The following is a 25,016-nucleotide window of genomic DNA, read 5'->3' on the forward strand; positions in this document are numbered from 1 at the left end:
AACCCCAAGTCATCCTGTTGCCTAAGAAAAGACAGAATAGCTTCGACCGAGCGTCTCTACGTGACTTCCGCTTCAGATGTTTGGGCCGAGTCTTAATATTTGCCATAATTAAGCTCATGCATTAATAAATCAAGTGTGTGGGTTCTAACTGAGAAATGCCCATCACAACGGTCATTGTCTAAAAAACATTGTTTTTTTTTTTTACTTTATATTTTTTTTTCATAATTTGTTATGAGATATTAGTTCACAATAGCAGGCTTCCTGTTTCTGGTCATTTGTCAGAAAGGTTCCCACTCTTAACTTCCACATCCAGTTACTTACACTTTTTGTTATCAACTGACCATTTTGTGAATTGACTATTTCTTATAGTGATTACCACCAAACAATTAAACCTCCCACAAGACCACGTGGTACCCTCTTGCGCGTAAATAACTCATGTTAATAGTTTTCCCCATTTAATACCTTTTAGTTTATGAACTCTTTTGTTATTATTATTATTTAATGGTCTTCGTTTGCAATTTTGAACATAAATTTTAGGGGTAGGTAGATCAACAGTGGTGGTTCTTTATGGACACAGAACGGCGCTTTCAAATTGATTCAGTTGAAAAGAAGCTGAAAATACATTTAGGGCCAACATTAGCTGCGAATGTGTGCTGCGAGTTATGAGTTGGCCATATAAATATGTATAAACAATAAAGCAGTTGTCGGACTATATTTAGTTTTGCGAGCCAACTGCCAATAACTTACGCGACAATTTCTGGGATTAATCGTTTATGAAGTATAACGTTTGTCTCATACCAACTGTTTGTTTAATGGACTCTATTAGGCAGACCTGCTGGCACGATGCGAAATTGCCTATGATACATAGGTAGTCGTATTTCGATGTACTCTACTAAACCTCGTGGCAGTTTGGACTCAGATCAATCACAATCTAAACAAGCTAAGCCAGAGAATGTGAAGTCCGGCTTCAGCGGCAAAAGTAGAGACAAACTCCAAACCGTTATTCATGAACAGGTGCACCTGTTTAATTTGTTGCTGCTAATTATCGCCTTTCTCTAGAACGCTGGATTACCGTTTTCTATCAACAACTAGCGTCAGTAAGGTAAATAACAATTTGTAATTTATTCAAAGGAAGTATGTATCTCGAAAAACCCAGTAGTGGGTCAACAATCTATTTGTACATATTTTGCTAAGCGATGAAAACGCTTTTATGTCGTATCACCTTTCACTAAATCTCGTGGCCGTTTGGACTTAGATAAATCAGAATCTAAACAAGCTAAGCCAGAAAATGTGAAGTCCAGCTTTAGCGGCAAAAGTAGAGACAAACTCCAAACCGTTATTCATGAATAGGTGCACCTGCTTAATTTGTTGCCGCTAATTTTCGCCTTTCTCTAGAACGTTGGCTTACCGGCTTTCTATCAACAACTAGCGTCAGTAAAATTAAAAACAGTTTGTAATTTATACAAAGGAAGTATCAGTATCCCGAAAAACCCAGTAGTAGGTTAACAATCTATTTATACATATTTTGCTAGGCGATAAAAACGTTTTTATGTCGTATCACCTTACACTCTGTGAATTGACTATTTCTAATAGTGATTACCACCAAACAATGAAACCTTCCACAAGATCACGTGGTACCCTCATATTTACTCATCAGATACCTTTTACTTCATTTATTATTATTTTTCTTTTATCATTTAAAAGTGTTCCTTTGTAATCCTGAACATAAATCTACAAAAAAAAAAACAACAACAGCAATCCGATCTGTTGCCTACGAAAAGACAGCGCAGCTTAGGCCGAGCGTCTCTACTTGACTCCTGCTTCAGATGTTTCAAGGAAACATTTACATCATTTGCTGAGTTCCGTACCACCTTGCATGCTGGGAATTGACTGTTTTTAATAGTGATTAAAACTAAACAATTGAACCTCCGACAGGATCATATGGTACTCTCTTGCGGGTAAACAGCTGATAACGATAAGTTTCCTCGTACGATACTTTTTAGTTGATCTATTTTTTTATTATTATTATTTAATAGTTTTCGTTTGTAATGTTGAAAAATAAAACAAAAACCGAAGGTGTAGTTGTCCTTTCGCCTACGAAAAGACAGAATAGCTGTAGCCGCGCGTCTTTATTTGACTTCGGCTTCAGATGTTTCAATTAAGGAAGCACTTACATTCTGGTCCCAGTACTAGTTGATACCCTTTTTTAATTTGCCATTAGCTCAGGCCTTTAAGTGTGTGGGTTTTAACTTACCGATGTATTTGGTCGCAACCGTAAATTTGTCTTAAAATTGCTTGCACTGTTTTGGCATTAAATATGTTTTTACAGTAAGAGGTTTTAGTTTTTCTGACAATTTATCAGGCTTGAGGGTTCCCACTCTTAGTTTTCAAGTTTGAACGTTGGGTTATTGAACTTTTGTGTGACGAACTGAATGGTACTGAAAGTGCAGGGAATTTACTTCAAGGAAGTTGCTTAATATTAGGCGTTTATCACTGAATCTTTACAAGCGCGGTTGTTGTTTTAGAAATATGACATCAAACAATCACTAATAACTTTGTGAATTTTACGAGAAACATCTACGTATATGGAAAATGACGATCACGGGGTACTTGTCATTTTTACATTTTCGGTCTACTGGGAATTCAATTTCTTGCCCTAATTACAGTGAGGCTAAAATAAAAATAGATTTTATTCTGTCCTTTTCAGTAAAAAAATTCTTTGTAGCTCTATTAAAACACATGACAAAGCAACAAGGATCTCGGTATTTGCAATCATTCGTTTCAGGCGAGCTGCAATTTTCCAAAGCTGTATATTCACTGAACCCTTACGGCCGCATTGTTTCTTTTCTTTTCTTGTTTATAGGCCTGGGAACATTGTCCTGTTGTTCGCTTTTTGTCCCCTCGACCAAGCATGTAAGACGTAGTAAACGGGGCACATCAACCCGATCAGAGAAATAATAATATTTTCTTCGCTGCAGTTTTAATCTTTTGCCTCGGAGGCTAAAAACGTTTCATTATGCATAAAGAATAGCACACCACCATGGAATATTGAGCAAATTAGTGTTTTTCATCCTGTTTTTCCATTGTTTCTTTTAAATGGCAGGACGTGCGTTTTGATGAACATTTGTCAGTGGTTGCGTTTGCTGATTGACTAACAAACTGTGGAAAACATACATATATTAAGATGTGTGCCTGGAATGATATGAGGTCTCTCAGTAATATGTCAAATCAAAAACAGATGCCTTGCTTCCTTTAGCTTTCTTCAGTTTTCATACCACTGTTTAAACACGTCTATGGTAATTTGTGGAAATTAACGTTCATGGTGTTTTTATTGTTTTCATTGTATTCTCCCGCTCCACAAACTCTGGGAAGACTGGCACTAGTGTAGGATTGAGGGATAGTTTGGTGCAAGCGCGGAAAGATATGCATTGCGCAACACTGAAGCCTTTTTCTTTGGCCGTTCTGGGCATAGCGTAAGTGCTTTAGCTAAAACAACGTTTCCTTTGCATCTGACTGGTACTATCATTTTTAAAGGTTCCTTTTCCATCGCTCCAACAATGCCGCACTCGTACCAGATTCCTCATAAGTTCTGTAGTGGAGGAGATTTAACTGACTATTATGGTATCTGTTCACATGAAAGAGACTTGCTGGCTGATGCAATTTTGTGCATGACACACACCTCTTTCTATTTGTAATCAGTCTGTACTAAACCTCGTGCTGGTCCGGCTTTAAATAATTATTCATATCTAGCCGCCATTTTTTTTGTTTCTTTTATTTTTGTCTTTTCGAATTTAGCAGGAGAAATGGAATTTCACCCCCCCCCCCCCCCCACCCATCCCTGTCCATACCCAACCTTGTTCCCAGGGCCTCTCCTCTTCACGTCCCAGGGAGCGAGAGACGAGAGACCCTTGTTGGGTCTGGTCACGTGTCTCCCTGAGAAAAATTAGACCCAGGGAGGGGTCCTTCACTTGCTACTTTTTGTCAAGATTTATTTTCGACTACAAAACCAGACTTCCGATTTGCTGTGCGAAGCCCACTCGAAACTCATTCAACTGGCTATGTTTTTCAGTAGTCTTCATTTTGCGTGTCATTGTAACATTAATCGGCTTAAAGCTTAACAAAGTCCGTTGTCTTGAGGCGCTGTACTTTCAGGGGCACCCAACGACAGTTTTCTCTCAGATCCTCTGAAACGCAATTTTAGGATATCTGGAGTGCTTTTAAAGCTCTGTAGGTTCAATTCAAGCCGCGCTATAATATTTTTATCTGTTCGATCATTCTAAGGGAACTTGAGTCTTTTCGAAATTATTAGGGCATTTTTGTCCATTTTCCGAAAACATTAGGTCTTATTTCGTTCCGAAAATCTTAGCTGACCTTTTTTCGGTGTCCAAAACGACATTTTTATGAATTCGAAAACATTAGGTCGTAAATATCCCGTATCACGAACATTCGAGGTGAAAATTCCCTTAAGAAAATTGTAGGGGATTGAGGACCTTCCCAACAGATAATTTACCGAAAAGATCCGTTGGGTGCCCCTGTACTTTGGAAAATCACGGTGTATAAACGACAAAATTAACAGTAGACGAACAACGTCTTCCCCTTCAATTCATGGAGTTGTAATTGTGGTTTATTCTAGCTTTGAATGCGATGATGAAAGATCAAATCTGAAGAACTAAGGAAGGAAACTTGAAAGGAATCGGGTCGATGTCTAGCTGTTCTGAAAGGTCATTCTGCAGCAGCTACGCTGCTAACAGAGAGTTTCATTCTGGAAAATCTTCAGCATAAGCGCAGTCGTTCGCGTCTCTGGTATTTAGCGTCGTTGGTTTATTTACGTCCGCTTTTCTCTCGGGACGTAAACAAACCAACGATGCGAAATACTAGAGACGCGAACGACCACGCTCGTGCTAAAAGATTTGCCAAAAAGAAACGCTCTGTTAGCAGGGTTGCAGAAACAAACAATACTAACACAGGAAATAGCACATAAGCAGAACACTTTCGGAAGGAGGATGGACGGTATTATAACATGTATACGGTAGATTTTTCACGGATCTTTCAATGAACAAAGAAAACCCTTTTGAAATAACGTAATCGTTGCAAAACAATAACGAAATAACCTTTGTTCCAGTTGATGGCGTTAAAGTGAAATTTAGTCTGCGGCCACGATGGCTTCGAGATACATTTCCGGTGACGTTTGATTCTTTCCTGGCCGTCAAATGCGGCGCGGAAGACGACTTCTCGATGCACCGCTTGACTTTAACGATGCCTGACTTTCAGAGATCGTGGACTAGACGACTCTAAAAGTAAATGTGGTAAAAAATTTACTTCGTGGAAGTGCGTCGCCGTAAAGCTCCTCGGCTGCCACTAGTAATAGTGACAATAGTCGATTCCCTTTGCTGTAAAGATTTCGCCAATGACTAGTATCTTCAACTGATTAACAAAGTCGATAGCAGCTCACATTTACAGATTCACTTCCTTTATTTACCTTTAGAGGGGTTTCTGAATGACCACTTGACATGACCCTGTACTAACTATGACATGACCTTTCAAACACACGCAAATCGCAAGTTGACTTGACTGGGGCATGTTTTCCCATCTCCGGTACACTTAGTATAGGCAAACTGCCACTCAACCGCCCCTCTCTCAAGTCATTTATTTGTAATCTCCCAGATTCTGGGAGACACGTGACCAGACCCAACCAGGGTCTCTCCTCTCTCGCTCCCTGGGACGTGAAGAGGAGAGGCCCTGGGAACGAGGTTGGTCCATACCTTGGACACTATAGAAAGGAATCAGGCTTGAAGGATAACTAGAAAGTTCACAGATATTTCCTTCCAGGTCTGCTTCGAGAAATTATGACTTCATATCACATAGTTTACCATCTTGGATTTTTCTGGATTTCCCCAAAACTTAAGGAAAGCGCCAAAACTAATCGAAAAGTAATCAAAAACAATAAAAGAACATCAATATTAGTTACAAACTCGAACGTTACAGTAAAAAAAAAAAAATAATTTTTCTTCATTTTATTAAAGGATTTTCCATTTTCTGAAAAAATAAAAACTTGTCTGGAATTGTTGTTATGGTAATATCAATTCAATGAGTACAAAGAGTAAATAAAGATTTTACGTCATTGCAAACCATAAAGTGTTGTAAGGAGAGCGTAAATACCCCTTCATTGTAAGCAATGTCAGTTTTCAGTCCATTTTCTCTGAGTAGGGTGTGTTGACCGTTTCGGTCTATTGAAAATTTAACTCTGGTGTATGTTTTTTTTTTCTGCTGGTGAAAAACTGCTCCCTATTAAAGATATGACAAGGGCACCTTGGCCCAGTGTTTGAAAGGGCGGATAACTTTGTCCAGGTGATAAAATACATTGGTTGCAGTACATTTTGTCGGCTGCTTAGCGAGTTATCCAGTGCATGAATAGTCTCTGAGTTAGGAAGGGTGGAGGGGGGAGGCGGGAACAGAAAACAAAAAAAGCCCGGTCTAAAAGTTATTAAGGTTCAAATTCGGCGCGGTTTCTTAGCGAAGGATGAAATGTACCCACGTGAACTCGTAAATCGACAATAAACACAAAAGCAACAGCAACAAGCTTTATTTACATGACAATATACTCTTACAGTTTCGCAAAAGGATAGAGCAAACCAAAAAATACAGTTTAAAAAAATTAATAACGGAGATAGGAAAAAAGTTAGAAAAGAAAATAAGCCGCAATGGACTGAGTTAATAATGCCGGATCTAACAAGGTAAGCTAAGGCTAGGTGAAATTGACTTCATCGTTTCATTGTTAACTGAAAAAATTGAGGTATTCGACGATTTTTTAATGCGTTTTGTATTGTGCGGCTAACTGACATTAGGAAATTGATACCATTTAAAACACTAAAACATCAAAAGATCTTGAGGCAGTTATGAACTCAGAACTTCAGAAAGTAATTAACTATTGCAATCTCAATAAGTTGTCTATAGCTATTAGGGAACTTAAGCAACGACGACGGCAACGGCAACGAAAACGTCACTTGAAAATATAACTTCGCGTTACTTCTGCGCGATTATTCCGATTGATTCACCTTCTACAATGTGGGCGAAGTATCCGGGAACTAAATTGATAGGAACAGCGTTCAAGTAAGGAAAGAAAATGAAAAATTCACCGTCGTGTGCTCACGTTCTCCATAAAACCTTGAATTTGGTCATTTCACGTTGTTGTTTTGCTGATGACGGCAAAGAAATGTACAAAAACCGGCGTATAACGCACGTGGAGAGCGATTGTTTTTGCTCATTAAACCTATTGTTTTGTGGCGTTCTCGTTGCCGTTGCCGTCGTCGTTGCTTAAGTTCCCTATTAACGTGAAGAAAACAAACTTTATGATAATAACATCTACACAGAAACCGAATATACACAATATTAATATTTTAAACATTGACCGCAAAACTAGTATCAAATATTTAGGCATTTATTTAGATGAGCATTTGAAATGGAAAACTCAAATAGCACATGTACGAGGCAAACTGGCGAAAAACCTTAGAATCCTCTACCAATTACGGAATTACCTGAATTTAAAGATGTTAAGACAACTGTATTATGCACTTATTCATCCTTATCTCAATTACGGTCCAATGTGTTGGGGCAACACCTATCAGACTAATTTAAATAAGATCAGTACTAAACAAAATAAATGCATCCGTAGTATTTTTTTTTTTTACAAACAAACAAGAACCCTCTTCCCCATATCACCAAATCCTTGAAATTTTAAAATTTGAAAATGTTGTTAGATTCAAAATCTGCTCCCTGGCATTTAAATTATATATTACAATCCATCAACTGTTCCAGCAATCTTCCATAATTTTTTAATACCTACAACAACTGTCCACTTCTATAACACCAGAAATTCCGCCAAGCTTAATTTCCACCGACCACAAGTTAGAACTAACATAAACAAATTTACTGTACTCTGCTTCTGTCATATGGGAAACTGTCCCCATGGCATTGAAAAAAACAAAAACATTTAACAGGTTTAAGAAACTTTCACTGGAAAACTTGGACCATTTACAGACTTCAGTAAAGTTAACTAAATCTCTGGAAAATGTCTACATTTTACTTGTAAATTTCGATGTCTGTAAATTTGCACACTTACAGAGATTTTATAAACCGTATAAAATCTCTGTAAATTTCACCACATTTTGTGCCTTAAGATCGCATGAAATGTCTGTAAAATCCTTACTTTTTCCTTGTAAATTTTGTCCGAAATCTACAGACATTTTATAACGTATATACTAATCCTTGTAAAATCTGCACATTTTCTCTGTAAAAAAAAAGCTCAGAAAAAAACTTTGTAAAACGAAGAATATAAAACGTCAATAAAACGTCTGTAAAAATCAAACAAAAATTACTGCATAAAATGTTAGTATAATGTACACAAATAAACTACACATAATGTCAACGAAAAGTACATTTAATGTCTGTAGAATGTATAGTTTAATCTCTGTAAATTATTCACATTTTGTCTGTAAAAAAACGGCTGTTTAAAAAACAGAATACAACAGCCAGAACACAAAATCCCAATAAAATCTCTGCAAAAAAGCTAAAATCAGACCATAAAATATTACTTAAATTGCATTAAATTAAGTGCATATAATGTCTTTAAAATGTAAACATTTTATTACAACAAATCTCTGCAACAGGTACCCTGCTGCTTTCCCCTAATAGTCATAAACCACACAAAAAAAAAAAACTTCTTAATCAGTAGGCACCGTCCTTAAGTCACTCTGTTCTATACAAGTTTACTTGTAATTTTCATGAGGAATAAAGTGTAAATTGGATTGAATTTTAAATAAAATGCACATTCATAAATCCTTTAAATTAATACTAAAGAAATAATCTATATCAAATTTTTAATGCCAGAAATATGTAATCTATAATAAGCAAAACAAATATATGATACTGATATAAGCGTGTCCGAACTCTCTCAACATATCTAAAGCCCCATTCACACCAACAAAACATATTTAATTAAACCAGGTTTAACAAAATGAAAACTGGTAACAGAAAGCTGAACCATTGGCTTTGACATAGGATTCAAGTAAACTTTAACTTACAGTATGCTTTCATTTGTGCTTAATCTGTAGTTGACAAAAATCCAAAAGCAGCTTTTATGAAGGAAACAATTTTAAATTGTATTTAACTAAACAGCTTTCAAACGTGTTTAGGCCTTGGTGTGAAGGGGACATAAGACTCTTAAAGGAAGACATACGGTACATATATTGTCTATTACTATATTACTATTGCTTAAAAAATCTCAACCCTGTCAACATAACTAAGACTCTCAACAGAAGCCATACTTTTTTTCAAATGGTTAATTAGAGATGCATAAGCATATGAAGCATAAACGTTTGTAGTACTATATATCATTTAAAAACTCTGAACTCCCTCAACACAACTAAGACTCTCAACAGAAGCCATATTTTTTTCAAATGGTCAATTAGAGATTCATAACCATATGAAACTTAAACGTTTGTAGTACTATATATCTTTTAAAAACTCTGAACTCTCTCTACATACATGTAACTATGATTCTCAACAGAAGCCATATAGATTTTACTAGGCAGAGCCATTTTCAAAAGTTTCTGGTCCCAGTTCATGGCTACTCAGAAGAGCACTGAACTTGTCCATTAGTCATTTAATCACACTGACAAAAAATGCATAGATGATCTGAACCTAAATGTACAGTGTGATATACATATATCAAGTGGCATTTACTTTTTCTATCAGATTTATATGCAGGATATGTTTATGCTGTCACCTTTTCAAGAGTATTTGTCTTGATATAAGTGAACATTTCTTTGCCCTTCTAATTAGTCAACCAGGACCAGATTATCCTTGGAAATAACTTTTTCTAAGTTTTGTTCCCCTTAATTTTGCCCTCTTTAAAAAGTTCTTTCCCTAGAAGAACTATAAAACCTCCTTTGTGAATGACTGGTTACTGGACAGTCATATGCCCAATGTGGTTAGTTCCTTTTTAACTGACACTGTTATGATTTTTACCTCATTGGCCAGTTATAATGGCCATGTGCTTGGGTATCTGAAAGCGATCAAGAGCAAACAATGTTAACAAGCGTAAAATATGTTGTCTAATCCTAATGAAACAGTGTCCTGTGTTTGACTGAAAATTGTATCTGTTACTATTTCCAAGGCCAATAAAATGAATTGTTTCCTCTGTACACATACATGAACTGCAGTTTATTGTATGTTTCAGAATTAAGGAAACGGAAAAGTTACCAGCCGAGGGATGTTCTTTTCCTTATTGTGGTCAATACTATGTTTCTCTGCCAAAGTGCCAGGAGCTGAAACTCAAAACGGCTTTGGAAAATCCCCTGCTCTTTGTGCTGCTGAGCCAGGCCTGGGTTATTGAATAGTTATCAGGAATGACAATTTTCATACAACCAACAAAGTTTTCAGTGTCAAAGCAAACCGCAGCTGGGTCTTAAATGTTGTCAATTTTAGCAATCAGCTTATTCCTTATCTTCGGAACATAACGGTAATGATACTATGCATATCACTAATATGCAACAGCATATTCTTTGGGGAAATAAAACTGCTCTGTTTTTTTTTTATTTCCAGTTGAGATATATTTGTAAATGCATTTAATAAAACATGGTAGAAGTCCACACAGCATTGGAAATATTCTGTTGGAAATTGCATTCACTGCCATTGCCTTTATTATTTTTGGTTACAAGAATGGCACTGTTCCTTACCATTTCATTTTTCAGTAATTCCAGTTTGTTTTGTCCCATTTTTTTTTCAACCTCTCCTTCTCATAGGGTGATAGTGAGTTCCTTGTTTCAACAGGCTAAGAAATAAAAAATATGTACCCATCATTAAAAATTGCAAACCCTGGTGAAAATCTTTTAAAGATCCTTGAGGATCTTTAAAGATCTTTAAAGATCCACATGAGGATCTTTTGTGGATCTTTTTGAGGATCTTTATGGATCTTGATTCATGTCCTCAAAGATCTTGCAGGATCTTGTAAGAACCTTGAAGTCCCTGCAAAGATCCTTCAGGTCCCTGCAAAGATCCTTGAGGATCCTGCAAGATCTTTGCAGATTATGCAAGATCCTCGCTGGATCTTAACAGGATCCGGTAGGAACTTAGCAGGAACCTTTAGGATCCTCACAGGGCCCTGCAAAGATCCTTCAGGATCCTGTTTAGATCCTGCAAGATCCAGCAAGGATCTTGCTTAATCTGCAAAGATCCTGCAGGATCCTCAAGGATCTTTGCAGGGACCTGAAGGATCTTTGCAGGGACTTCAAGGTTCTTACAAGATCCTGCAAGATCTTGCAGGATCCTGTAGGAGGAACCTTAAGGATCCTCACAGGACCCTGCCAAGATCCTTAAGGTTCTTGTAAGGATCTTTATAAAAATCTGCAAAGATCCTGAAGGATCCTCAAGGATCTTTGCAGGGACCTGAAGGATCTTTGCAGGGACTTCAAGGTTCTTACAAGATCCTGCAAGATCTTGCAGGATCCTGTAGCAGGAACCTTAAGGATCCTCACAGGGCCCTGCCAAGATCCTTAAGGTTCTTGTAAGGATCTTTATAAAAATCTGCAAAGATCCTGAAGGATCTTAACGGATCTTTGCAGGGACCTGAAGGATCTTTGCAGGGACTTCAAGGTTCTTACAAGATCCTGCAAGATCTTTGAGGATATCAAATCAAGATCCTTTAAGATCCTCAAAAAGATCCATTAAAGATCCTTAAGTAGATCTTTAAAGATCCTTAAGGATCTTAATGGATCTTTGCAGGGACCTGAAGGATCTTTCTGGGAACTGAAGGATCTTAACAGGGCATTAGCAGGATTCTTCATGGTCCTTGTACTGTAGGATCCTTAAAGGGACCTGATGGATCCTTACAGGGTCCTGCTAAGATCCTTCAGGTTCAGGTTCTCTTAGGATCATGAAAAAACCTGAAAAGATCCTGAAGGATCTTAAAGGTTCTTTGCAGGGACCTTATGGATCTTGACAGGGGCTTTGCAGGAATCTTCATGGTCCTTGTAGGAGCCTTGCTGGGACCTGATGGATCGTTATAGGGTTCTGCTATTAAAGATCCTTCAGGTTCTTGCAAGGATAGTAAAAAATTTGCAAAGATCCTGAAGGATGTTTAAGGATTTTTGCAAGGAAGGGACGTGAAGGATCTTCTCAAGGTTTCTACACAAATTCTCAAGGATCGTAACTACTCAGGGATTTTCCGAAAAATGGTAGAAAGATCCTTTTGTGCATCTCTCACAATACTCTTAATTTTCATGCACAAAATAAGTATCCTATTTAACAAGCAGTAAATTTTATGCCAAATGTATTTTATTTCTCAGATTGTTCTCATCTTTTTACAAATAGATCTTTGAAGTTTTACACTTGTAAAAATCTCATGGTTTAAAATCATCAATCCCTTACCATGAAACACAACAGTTAATGCAAAATGTAAAAATCTAAAAAAAAAGGGTAAAAATGTCTCATAAAGCAAACTTGTTCTTTTTCTTCTTATTTCTTCCTTTTGTGTGAGCCCTTTGTTGTCCTGAAAATGAGGCCACTTACATGCAGAAAGACATGAAAAAAATTACTACGAATAAAGGATGAGAAAAACAGACAGCATTAATTATTTTTCTTTCAAGCTGTAGCACAACATTGTTATGACTTGAAAGTTGAAAGACATTGTTATACCTACATGTATTGCAACCGGTGTTGCAAGCTGCAGAAACGTGCTGTACAAAGTTGAACTAATGTCTACTTCAATGTACAATGTTATCACAACTTGCAACAGGGTGGTAACATCCACAACAACACTTTTACATGGTTGGATGACAAGTTAAAAGGAAATGTTGCCTACAGTGCCTAGTACAATGTCAGCTATCAAAATAATACCCTTCAATAAATTTGTAACAGTTATGCATTTATGTTACATTGAAAATTAAAAGAAATCATTCACTCTAATGAATATGAATTTTGACAAAATTGAAAATACGGTAAAAACCCACGTAAAAGAACCTAGTGATTTAAGAACCTACAGGCTGAAATTGGGCATTTTAATACCTAAATATATAAGAACCTATTTAGCCTGGCTTAAATAGGCTTAAAATAAACATAAAACAGGGATAATTTAATGGGGAAAAAAGGGAAAAATGGTACAAAAATACCTTTAAAACAGTTTTAAAATAGGGCATTAAATGTATGTCATGCAGGTTAAAATAGGGTTAAAATAGCACTCTGCTGGTTTATAGATCCAGAAATAAAATAGCTATAAAATACATGTAGGTTGAAAATTGGTGATGTTTTAAATCCTTGTTCTAAGCCTAGAATTATCATAGTTCATGTGTTTTAATTAGTTGTAGCATTTGCCACTGCAAATGATTTCATGGTCAATACTTCATATATTCCTGCACCTAACTATATCTGGATGGTTAATTACATGCATTACACACAATATGAATTTGTCATTCACAGACCGTATTCCACAGCCAGAGCTACAAACAAGTAACAGCGAAAAACAATTTCACAGTAAACTTCTCAGGAAAGAAAAATGGTTTTGTCTTGAATTATGCAAAGGTTCAGGGGAAGTGCTAAATAAAAAAAGAAAAATGATTGGATATTTCGTAAAAAAAAAAAAGATTGATTGTACCCTTGCTGTTTTCAACTTCATGTACATGTATATGATATCAAGTAATGACCAATACTCCATTATGCAAGTTACAAAAGTTTATTTGGTAATAATTATTGTTTCTCAGTAGGAGTAGCAGAAGTCACGATAATTTTTGCAACAAAATCAAATCAGTTAAAATGAGTCCAACGGTCATAAGTGACTTAGCTTATTGAGCAGGATTTGCTGACTTGACTCTGAAGCTGCACGATTGAGTATCAGCCTTGACAACATTATTGAGCTGAAAATCTGCAGTACAACAGAAAAAAGTGCATTTAAGTCAGTTCTTCTGAGTGACCAGTGGTCACTCAGTGATCACTGTGACAGTGATCTGGGCAGTGCCAAGTATACGCTTTTAGACACATGTTTCAGTGAGCTTCTCATCTGTAACAATCTTGTTGATTTCTGAGCAAAACAAGGGTATCCGACCTTTAACTCATGGTGCTACAGAAAATATAAGCTTATACACTCCATGAAGTTGATCATGAAATCCAGATCTTCATGCAACATCAATCAAACCAAGATCACTATGTCTTCAGCTTATACCAAGACATGATAACAACCTGGCTACAAATTACTCTGTAAAAACGTTTGCAAAGGCTTTACATGTATAACAAAAATAAATAGGGAATGTTTACCTTAACAATCTCGAATTTGCAGTTAAGCTCAAATAAGATTCAAGAAGCACATGCATTCGAAATTGCCATATATAGACGATCTATAAAATCACACATTTTCATGCAGTCTTTTTCATCAAAATTATTGATTTCAAAGCTTACCTCTTGCTAAAAGTAGTTATCCACATTTTTTTTGCTTGAACCCAACATTTTGAAGCTTCACAGAGGTAAAAATCCACGGGAAATGTCTCCTGTTTTCTTGAATATTCCGCCTAATCGAAAATGAAACGGTCTTTTCCGCGAGCCTGCAGTGGCATATCTGCTGACCAAAATGGCGTTGTTCGTGCCCAGTCTACCCAGTCTGAATGAAATCCAAGATGGCTGCCAGTGTTGCTGTGACCCCACGTTTTCTTGCTCATTTTAAAAGCTAGCACTGTGCATGAAAGTTGTAGGAATTATGATTGAAAGCATTGTTGTTCTTTTTGGCATCAAATGGAGTCGAGATCCATCGAAGAAGGTCTGAATGTAATATTGTTTTCACAAATGCATTTCAGTGACATGTACTACTTGTAAGTCAAGTTTAATATGAGCTTCATTTTTTTTATTAAAGCTTTTCCTGGAAAGCAGGCCAGTTACAAATACTAATATCAGTTGCTCATCTTGGTTTTATGTGTTTATTTGCCCAATTAAAATAACAAAAATACAGCTCAATCTTGTGGTATAGAAAATAAGTACATCCTTGCTCTTTCTTCTAAACCATTTGTTATTATTGCATACATAAGCTTAAAGTTTATAAGTTTATTGCAAAGAGGTACCTGGTATATGTAATTGTTAGATTAAGCAAAAAAGTGTACATGCAATAAGTATACATCATGCATTTGTCTTTTTTATATGGCTCAACATTGACGGTGTATACATCAACAATGATGAATACAAATAGTAACTTCACCTTAGATTAGGAAGATGAAGTTTCCCTTGGTGTATACAAAATATGTACATACAACATGTGATACAGACAATCTAACTGGCCATTGCCTATCCTATTTGTAGAAAAAATATAAATAAAACAGTGTGTTACTATGTTATTGAGCAATAGTGATATAGGATTACAGGCTGTTTTACAGGCTATTTTTCAGTTTGTTATGAGAAAATAGTAATAAAATAGAACACCTTGTTCTATCTTGCTTTAAAATAGGCTTAAAATTAAAAATAAAACACAAATAAAATAGATTCTCTATTTTTTTCCTATCAGGTAAAATAGGAATAAAATATAACTCATGCATGGATATGGCTAACATCAGTTGTTACCTGAAAATTCCACAGTATTCGCCCATTGCAGCTCCAAAAATCACAAATATTAATTTTGAATCGACTGATCACAATCTAATGTTGTAAAGTTTCGTCCTTTAGCTTCTTGTGTTGTCAAAGTCGAAGAAAGAGATTTTCAGTCATTGCTTGTCTTCACATTTTGTGAAAATATTTGTAGACCCAGGAAATCTTGTTTTGTTGAGATTTTATGTGGCTGATCACTTTCTTTTTGCAAGAAAAAAATATTTAGTTCTGTTGTCTTTGAGGTGAGGTTTATAACTGCATTGCCATGTGACGGTGTATGGTTTATGCATGATTGAAAGGTGATTTCATCCACGACTGCAAAATTGGTACAATTAGCCTGTTTGGTTCCAAAGCAACCCTAATTATTTTTTAGTGAATTGTTTATTATTCTATATTTTGGTTAATCACAAGACCATGATTTGCAAAGTTCTCTCTAACAAACTGATAAGATTCTCATTACAAGTTTGTCTAAAGATCCTTGTAAGATCATTATAATAATTATAGCCTTAAGGATCCTGACAAAAATCATTGAAAGGATCCTCAAAAATGTTTCTAAGATCCTCTTTGTCTCCTTGAAAGGATCTTCTTTAAATCCTTCTAAGATTCTCATCAGATCCATGATGACTGTTAAGGATTTTGGGAAAGTTCTTTGAAAGAGATAAAATAGGATCCCTTAAAGATCCTTGTAAGATCCTCATCAAACTTTCGAAGATTCCTAAGGATCCTTACAAAGATTTTTCAAGGATCCCTGATAGGATCCTTTGAAGATCATTGTAAGATCCTCTAAAGATCTTTTAAAGAACCTCTTAAGACCCTTGAGGATCCTGAAAAAGATCTTTGAAAGATCCTTGAACAGTTCTTAACAAGAACCTTGTAAGATCCTCATCAGATCTTTGAGGATCCTTAAGGATCCTGACAAAGATCTTTTATAGGATCCTCTAAAGATCTTTTTAAGAACCTCATAAGTCCCTTGAGGATCCTAAAGGATCCTGACAAAGATCTTTGGAAGATCCTTGAACAGTTCTTACCAAGAACCTTGTAAGATCCTCATCATATCCTTGAGGATCCTTAAGGATCCTGACAAAGATCTTTTGTAGGATCCTTCTGAGATCTTTTTAAGAACCTTGTAAGACCCTTGAGGATCCTTAAGGATCCTGACAAAGATCTTTGGAAGATCCTTGAACAGTTCTTACCAAGAACCTTGTAAGATCTTCATCATATCCTTGAGGATCCTTAAGGATCCTGACAAAGATCTTTTATAGGATCCTTCTAAGATCTTTTTAAGAACCTTGTAAGACCCTTGAGGATCCTTAAGGATCCTAATAAAGATCTTTGGAGGATCCTTGGACAGTTCTTTACAAGACCCTTGTAAGATCCTCATCATATCCTTGAGGATCCTTAAGGATCCTGACAAAGATCTTTGAAAGGATCCTTTAAAGGATCTTTTTCAAGATCCTGTAGGATCCTAATGAAATCTCTGAGGATCCTGCAGGATCTTATAGAAGATCTTTGAAAGGATCCTCATCAGGATCTTCAAGAGATCTTTATAGGATCCTCAAGAAATCCTCTAGGATCTGTGAGGATCTTTAAAAGATCTTTGTCTTCAAGGATCTTTAGAAGACCTTTGCAGATCTTTGCAGATCTTGGAGGATCCTTGAAGATCTTTGAAGATCCTCCAAAGATTTTCACCAGGGAAACCAGATCAACCACAACATGTTAAGTTACATGTAGGAGTAGAGATTGAGAATATTCAGAACTATGTAAATTAATTTTTATATTATTGTAACTGCAAAGACAGGCACAGTGGTCAAACATGATTATTCCATTTGAGTCCACGTCAAACTGTCTGGGTTCAAGCCACAGTCATTGTGTTGTGTTGTGTGCTTGGGTAACACCCATATACATCTACATGTACTTATCGCAGACATTGTCTCTCTATCCAGGAACATACATGAAATTCAAGGTTTTTCCACAAGCACTTAGCTATAAAAATGAAAGTTGGGTGTCCAATGAGCATGTTTCTTAAAAACATTTCAAAGGATCAAGTGAATTTAATTTTTTTTTTTTTTTGATTGAGCAAAGGACATCTGGACACCCTTCTGGCTAAAGCCTTGTTTCCCCATACATGAACAATATCCAATACTTCTTTTAAAATCTAATGTTTCCCCATTGTCCTTGCAGCTATACCTACACTTGAATTATCTGCAACCTCACTATTGCTGCCATTGCTTTGACCACAAGTAGTGACTGAGGGACACACTGATTTATTACTTTTCTGTGATCAGGCTTTTCATTCATTGTTATTTGCTATTATTGAGAATGATATTTTTCAGTGATAAAAATTATTGTAGCTAAATATATATAATTTTGCAACGTCCAACGTCCAACGTCCAACAGTCAAAAGTGACTTATCTTGATGAGCAGGATTTGGTGCCTTCACTCTGAAGCTCAGTACAGTCTTGAGTATCGGCCTTGACAACAATATTGAGTTGAAAATCTGTAGTAAAACAGAAAATTGAGTGCTATAAGTGAGTTCTTCTGAATGATCACAGTGATCTTGTTGGTTTTTGAGTAAAATGAGGGTATTCAGCCTTTAACTAACATCTGAGGTGGCAGTTACAAGAATATACACCCAATGGGAATGAAATTGAGCATGAACTGATCTCCATGCATGCAACTTCATTCAAATCAAGATCACGTCTTTATGCACCTATCATCGGCCATTCCCTGGGGGGGGGGGGGGGGACCCTGGGCAAGGGAGGGGACTTTGTAAAGGATCCTGTCGAAGTTTGCAATTTCCCCCTCCTTAATGGGGACAAAGAGTAGTCAAAGTTAAGAAATTTCCCTCCCAGAGGGGGATCATATTGAACAGTATGAAGCCAAAGTAAACTTAATCAATAAAGATGGCCCAGCTTACCTGACTAGCAAACAGTACTTACTTGACTTAAAAATAAGCAACAGTGTTCATGTCAATTAAAATTTTACATGTTCATTTATTCACAACTGTTGCCAAAACTACAAATAATAATATATTGTAAAAAAGGTTATTTTTTACATGGCTTTCATGCAATTTCAACATTTCATCTTGCTGCACAGCCAGCTTATCAATATTATGTGTCAAATTGTGGTGCTTATGCACAGTGCCACTGCCAACCTCGTAAACCCAGGGTCTCTCCTCTTCAGGTTGTACCTCTGCTGTGTTGGCTTGGACTTTCACGGAATGTTTATCACAATACTGACAACTATTTAAGTCAAGTATATTCTCTACAATTTATTCGTCACATGTTAAGAATTTTCAGGCAAACAACAGATTAAAAACATTAGCGAAAGAGTTACACTCACTCTTAGTTTACAAAGTCCCCTGTTTTCCCCGTGGTGTAAGGCTTTTGGAAACCAAACCTCCCTCATTTCCCCCACCTCCAGGGTAAAATAATCGTTCAAATCTCCCATTAAGTCCCCATATAAAGTTGTATCTGCCCGGGGTCCCCCCCCCCCCCCCCCCAGAAGATGGACGATGATAGGTGCATAAGTCTTCAGCTTTAATATACCAAGGCATTATATTAAAACAGCTACAAAAAATAGTATTTATTTCCTCGTAAAAACAATTGCAAAGGCTTTATATTAAAAATAAATAGGAAATGTCTACCTTAAAAATCTCGAATTCAAGAGGGGCAATTTGCACTCGCCCAGAAGACCTATAAAATCACACATTTTCACGCAGTCTTTCATCAAAATTATTGTGTGAAATCTTACCTGTACTTTCTAAAGGTAGTTGTCCACGTTTGCTGCCTTAATTCATCGTTTTCTCGCTTAACAGAGGTAAAAATCCAGAGGAAATGTCTCCTGAACGCTTGAATCCCGCCTAAAATCCCAGAAAACTAAAAATGAAACGGTCTTTTCCCGAGCCTGCAGTGCCATAGCTGCTGACCAAAATGGCTTTGTTCATGCCCAGTCTTCCCCGTCTGAATGAAATCCAAGATGGCTGCCGGTACTCAGCGGCTCTAGTCGCCCTCTAGTCGCTTTCTTGTTCATTTTAAAAGCTAGCATTGCGCATGAAGGTCGTTGGAATTATGATTCAAAGCATTGCTATTCTTTTTGACATTAAATGGAGCCAAGATTCATCAAAGAAGGTTTGAAAGTAATAGTGTTTTCACAAGTACAATTCAGTGTACTGGCTTAATTGTAATACAATTAAATAAATTGAATTGTAATACAATTCAGTGTATATGCGTTATTGACCAAGCGTGAGGTCAAGATGGCTGGATATTGGCCAAGTTCTTTTTTTGCGTTTTTATGGACCGAGACGAAGTCGAGGTCCATAAAAACGCAAAAAAAGAACGAGGCCAATATCCAGCCATCTTGACCGAACAAGCTTGGTCAATAAAGGATTTATTATATGGCTTTACCTTCAAGTTAAAACTACAACAACAAAACAAAACAGGACATGAAACTGCTCTACTCGGAAAGAAATACTTCATAGCCGGCCGGTGCAAGATTTATTTTCAGTGCATTTTTGGATTAGCATGTAATCGTGGAAAACAAGGAATCCTAAATTATCTTAGGGCTCTAACTTTATAATGGCTTGAAGGGAGTATACAGTTATTGAGAACGAAAAATTTAGATTTTTGCAATACCGGGAAGATTTTAATAGAAACCGGCAAACTCGCCATTTTCAGCCGATCACGCGGTGGCGTAAATAATAAACATTTTTACACAGTTTTTGGCTTCCAATCATTAATTCTTGAATGAAACGATAGATTTTGAGATTATATGCAAACATAAGCCGAAAAAAAGAGCGGGTGAATCAGAAAACTGGGCGAAACTTTGACAAGATTTTGTTGTTTACAACAAGCAAGACGCGGCTAAATTAAAAACGTGAGCTTCTTCGGCGAACTTGAAAAACAATACTTTTCTGAACTGCTCTAAACACTTAACGCAACTTCCACTACGCTATGATTTAAATACAGTCATTGCAAACCTAGAGAACTTATCAATTTGGCACTCGACTTGAGACAATAAGTTTTACAAAATCAACTCTATCTAAAATACTACACGCAGAGCAACTCACCGATTCAACTCACATTCATTGTAGCTGAAACAAAGTTTTCACTACACCAGGACGATTCCATTCTCTTTCCTTTCCTTTAGGTAAATGTTGAGAGTTTACCGAACTTTTTAGTGAGCGTTTTCCTCCAAAACAACGGGAAAATCGAAGAAAACCCGCATTGTTGTTGGGATTAACCTTTCGATGCCAAGCGGACGGGCAACGGGTAATCCCGAGCGGGCAAGATAGCTCCATCTTGCCCGCTCGGGTAGCCAATCACAGCGCAGGATTTGACTCATCTTGCCCGCTCGCGGAGCCAGCCACATAATAAATTGGCTTAAGACTCAGTTTTTGCTTTTTTGGTATTAAAGCTTTCCTTGAAAGGAAGCCAGTTGCAAATACTAATATCAGTTACTCATCTTGGTTTTATGTCTTTATATGTCCAATTAAAGTAACATACATGGTTTACGATGTGAATTTCAATATATTGTAGTTCTTTCTTTTTGAGCTAGAGTAAAAAATAGGCTATTATTTTAGTTAGATGTCCACTATAAGTAGAGGAGACTTCTCCCCTCAGCTACATTCCTTTTCTTTTGTATTATTATTATTATTATTATTATTATTATTATTATTATTATTATTATTATTATTATTATTATTATTACAGTATTATTATTATACAGCTCACTCTTGTGGTATAGAGAACAAGTACACACTGCTCTTTCTTCCAAGCCATTTGTTATTGCTGCATATTAAATTTGCCATGGAATGGTTGAATGTATGGTTCAGGTTAAAACTTACAACAAAGAAACTGTGAATTGTAAATTCCAGTGTACAGTGAAGTTCTGATTGGTGTTGGTACAAAACAGCTGCCTTAAAATCATATTTTGTAATAGATGAACAAATATCAAATGTACATTGTAAATCAAGCTTAAACTAAGCTGAATAAAAAAAGAATAAAATATAATACGTTATTTAACCATGCATAGAAGATCAACCAATTTTTTTAATTTTTTTTAAAAATTTTTTTAAAATAAAGTAAGCAGCACACAGCAAAAGATCTTGTCAACTTCTTTATTTTCTCCTACCGGTTTCGTCTGATAACACAGACCTCGTCAGGGAGTTTGAACAAGATAGTGAGGGAACTTATTTTATTCTTAATCATTGCAGTACAAATCACATTCCAACAAGGGTGTGAACAGCGAAAAAACACCCACAAAGCATTACGTGCAGGATATAACGGAAATCCTGCTTTACGCTGAAAATGTGAAATGTTTAATTTTGGGGCTCATGGATTTAATGTTAAATCTGTGAGCCCCAAAAAGTTATGGGTGGTTACAGAATAGAAGACAATCAGCACTTTTGATTTTACAAAGACAGTGCTCCAATGAGAATTATGTATTATTCAGCAATGACAGGCAAACTCGGAAAAAGAAAACAACATCCTGCATACTGCTAGGATTGGAATGTCGATGAGTGGCATATGTGTTATGAAAGGAAATGTGATGTAATATTTTTAAGCCATGTGAACAAATGAGAATGATGTATTATTCAGTTATGACACAGGCAAACCAGGAAAAAGAAATTCTGAGTGCTCCTATCAGGAGTCGAACCTAAGACCTTCCAATTACTAGTTCGGATGCTCTACCACTGAGCTACAGGAGACTCATGGGAGCTAAGGCCGTTAAACTAGGTTCATGGGGGACAAACATCCTGCATACTGCTAGGATTGGAATGTCAATGAGTGGCATAAATTATGTGCAATAATTCCAAATGATTCCAAAACAAAACATTAATGACTAAGCACTGTATGTGGATGCATACATGTAAGTACTTCTTCATGTTAAATATGATAAGTCTATTGGCATCCATGTTTAAACACACCTTAGTTTAGACTCTGAAGAATTTTGTAGTTTAATACTTAAAGTAACTTGCCACAGTTTTCAAGTGTAAATCTTGATAAATATTCCTCATTTTATTTGCTCATAACACAACAAGTCAGTTTATAGCCTTCGTTTAGATCGATACCAGAAACTAACACGGTTCAGTTATGACACTGACAGTTGCTTTTCTCCTAAAACCTGCCCAACTGTTTGCCGCGACTCGCTTTGGCTTAATCAAGATACAAGTAAATAGCGATATGACAATCACACTGTCATTAGATGTGTTCCTGCCGTTACCAGCTGTTTAATACTCAAGTTATACTTTGTCTCGAAGTTAACACAAAATTGCTATTGCAACGATTTCTCGCCGACACTTCCTAACCAATGGTTACTCCTAGGGGATTTACTCACCACTTAACGGCTTCTGCCATTGAAATAGACAATAAGTTTCTCTGAGCCCTGTCCATGTCCGCCATTTTGAATTAATATTGATGACCGACAATGGGCAGGCCAACGAGCAGAGCCTATGAGACCCGGGTGTACAGCGAGCTGATCGACAAAGTTGGCGGACAACAAATGATTTCGTAAATGAAACGACAATTTACAGAGATTTCATAATGCCCTGCTTATGACAATTTACAGAGATTTTCTAATGCCCTGCTTATGACAATTTACAGAGATTTCATAATGCCCTGCTTATGACAATTTACAGAGATTTCATAATGCCCTGCTTATGACGATTTACAGAGATTTTATAATGCACTGCTTATGACAATTTACAGAGATTTCATAATGCACTGCTTATGACAATTTACAGAGATTTTATGCGCCAGTTTACAGAGAATTTGAATTGAAATGTCAGTGCTACTTTTTATAGACATTTTAGACGTTAAAGAAAATCATTGTAAAAGTAAGATTTACAAGCATTCTACGCAGATTTCATTAAGTCTGTAAATTTCCCTTTTTTACGTCAGTTAAATTTTACAGACATTTCATAAATATTCTAGAAAGAGGACAACGAGAGAACTGTATGAAATGTCTGCAAAAAAGATTTTACAAACATTTAAGTAAAAGTAGGCAGAATTTAATTCTTGTAAAAAGTCTGTAAATTCTACATTTACAAACATTTCATCAAGTCTGTAAATGGTCCAGATTTTCCAGTGTTTGTAAGGCCCACCTGATGTCTTGTCAATCAAATAATATGTGTTCTGTTTAACGATCAAATATAATAGTATGTAACTATCTAATAATAATAATAATAATAATAATAATAATAATAATAGAGTTAAAAATAATAATAGTAATAACAATAATAATAATAATAATAATAATAATTATAATAATAATAATAATAGAGTTAAAAATAATAAATAATAATAATAATAATAATAATAATAATAATTGTCTGCTTATATTTTGATCTTTGTTGTCGCTGCTGTTGCTGCTGTTGTTGCTGCTGATGATGTGTTGTCCTTTTCCTTTCTTTTCGTTTGTTGTTGTTGTTGTTCTTGGTTGTTTGTTTGTATGTTGTTTTTTTGTGTGTTTTTTTTTTATTTATTTATTTATTTATTTAGTTTTTGTTTTGTTCTTCTTTTATTAAGCTTGCCCTGTTTAGACTTCTTGCTCGGTTCAGTATATCTCTAACATACCTTAATTTGCAGAAATGTAATTCTCTCTTGTACATTAATCCTAGGCTCTACAAACATTTCCTACATTTTCTAATATCTCAATAAAGCTCAGTGTCATTTCTTTGTTTACTTAAAAGTAGGTGGTGGTCAACTAGAAAGCCTTTCCTACTTTAACCACCACACACATTTTATAATTTGTACTGTATTTATTTTTCTTATTTTAGATCCTTGGGTTTTAAAGCTCTTTGAAAAACAGTATTTTCCAGCAAGTATTTACAAGTATTTGTTTTGTTTCCTATAAAAACACGCTAAGAAAGTTATGCTCCTTGCAAATATTCAAGGTTGTTAGCATTTTCTCGTAATATCTTTGCTTGTTTGTTAAAAAACTATTTAAAAAGCCTTTTCTTTCTAGTCGATTGTTTGAGTAAAACTCGTGTTTTGTTTAATTTATTAACAGGGTTGATAACGGAAGGGAATGGTCACCGAAAAGATATTTCACTAATGAAGGCTAACGCTTGAAACGTCAGCACTCGCATCTCTTTTCGGTGGCTAATTTACCTTTAGTTATCAACTTTCTTGATAAACCAAGCGGACCAGTCGTTTCTATTTCCCACCGACGCAGCACTACGGTTTCTTTAGAAACTAACCCCCTCATCCATGAGTAAAATTCAGTCGAACACTCAGGTGATCACTAAAAACAGAGGAAAAGATTAACGGTAAAAGTTAACATGGACAACAAAAACTACTTAATGTCAGTACTACTTAATGAAAGTAGTTTTAAAAGGCCACGTGAAGTGTGACGACTGATGTCGGAAATATTAATAAACAGGTTATTTTTTAATTAAA

The 25,016-nt window shown here is 36.0% G+C and overlaps 1 long non-coding RNA gene across 1 annotated transcript; it reads right to left on the bottom strand.

The window, feature by feature from the left end:
- Positions 1 to 8,421: 8,421 nt before the first annotated feature.
- LOC146454031 (uncharacterized) lies at positions 8,422 to 19,627 on the bottom strand. Its single transcript, XR_014859356.1, has 4 exons — positions 19,369 to 19,627; positions 17,314 to 18,112; positions 10,737 to 10,875; positions 8,422 to 10,063 (listed from the first exon to the last, which is right to left on the bottom strand). It is a non-coding gene; the product is annotated as an uncharacterized LOC146454031 (long non-coding RNA).
- Between the last annotated feature and the right edge of the window lie 5,389 nt (positions 19,628 to 25,016).

The sequence above is a fragment of the Pavona decussata genome, unplaced genomic scaffold (assembly GCF_977016875.1).
Source record: "Pavona decussata unplaced genomic scaffold, jaPavDecu1.1 SCAFFOLD_317, whole genome shotgun sequence".
NCBI classification, from domain to species: Eukaryota; Metazoa; Cnidaria; class Anthozoa; order Scleractinia; family Agariciidae; genus Pavona; species Pavona decussata.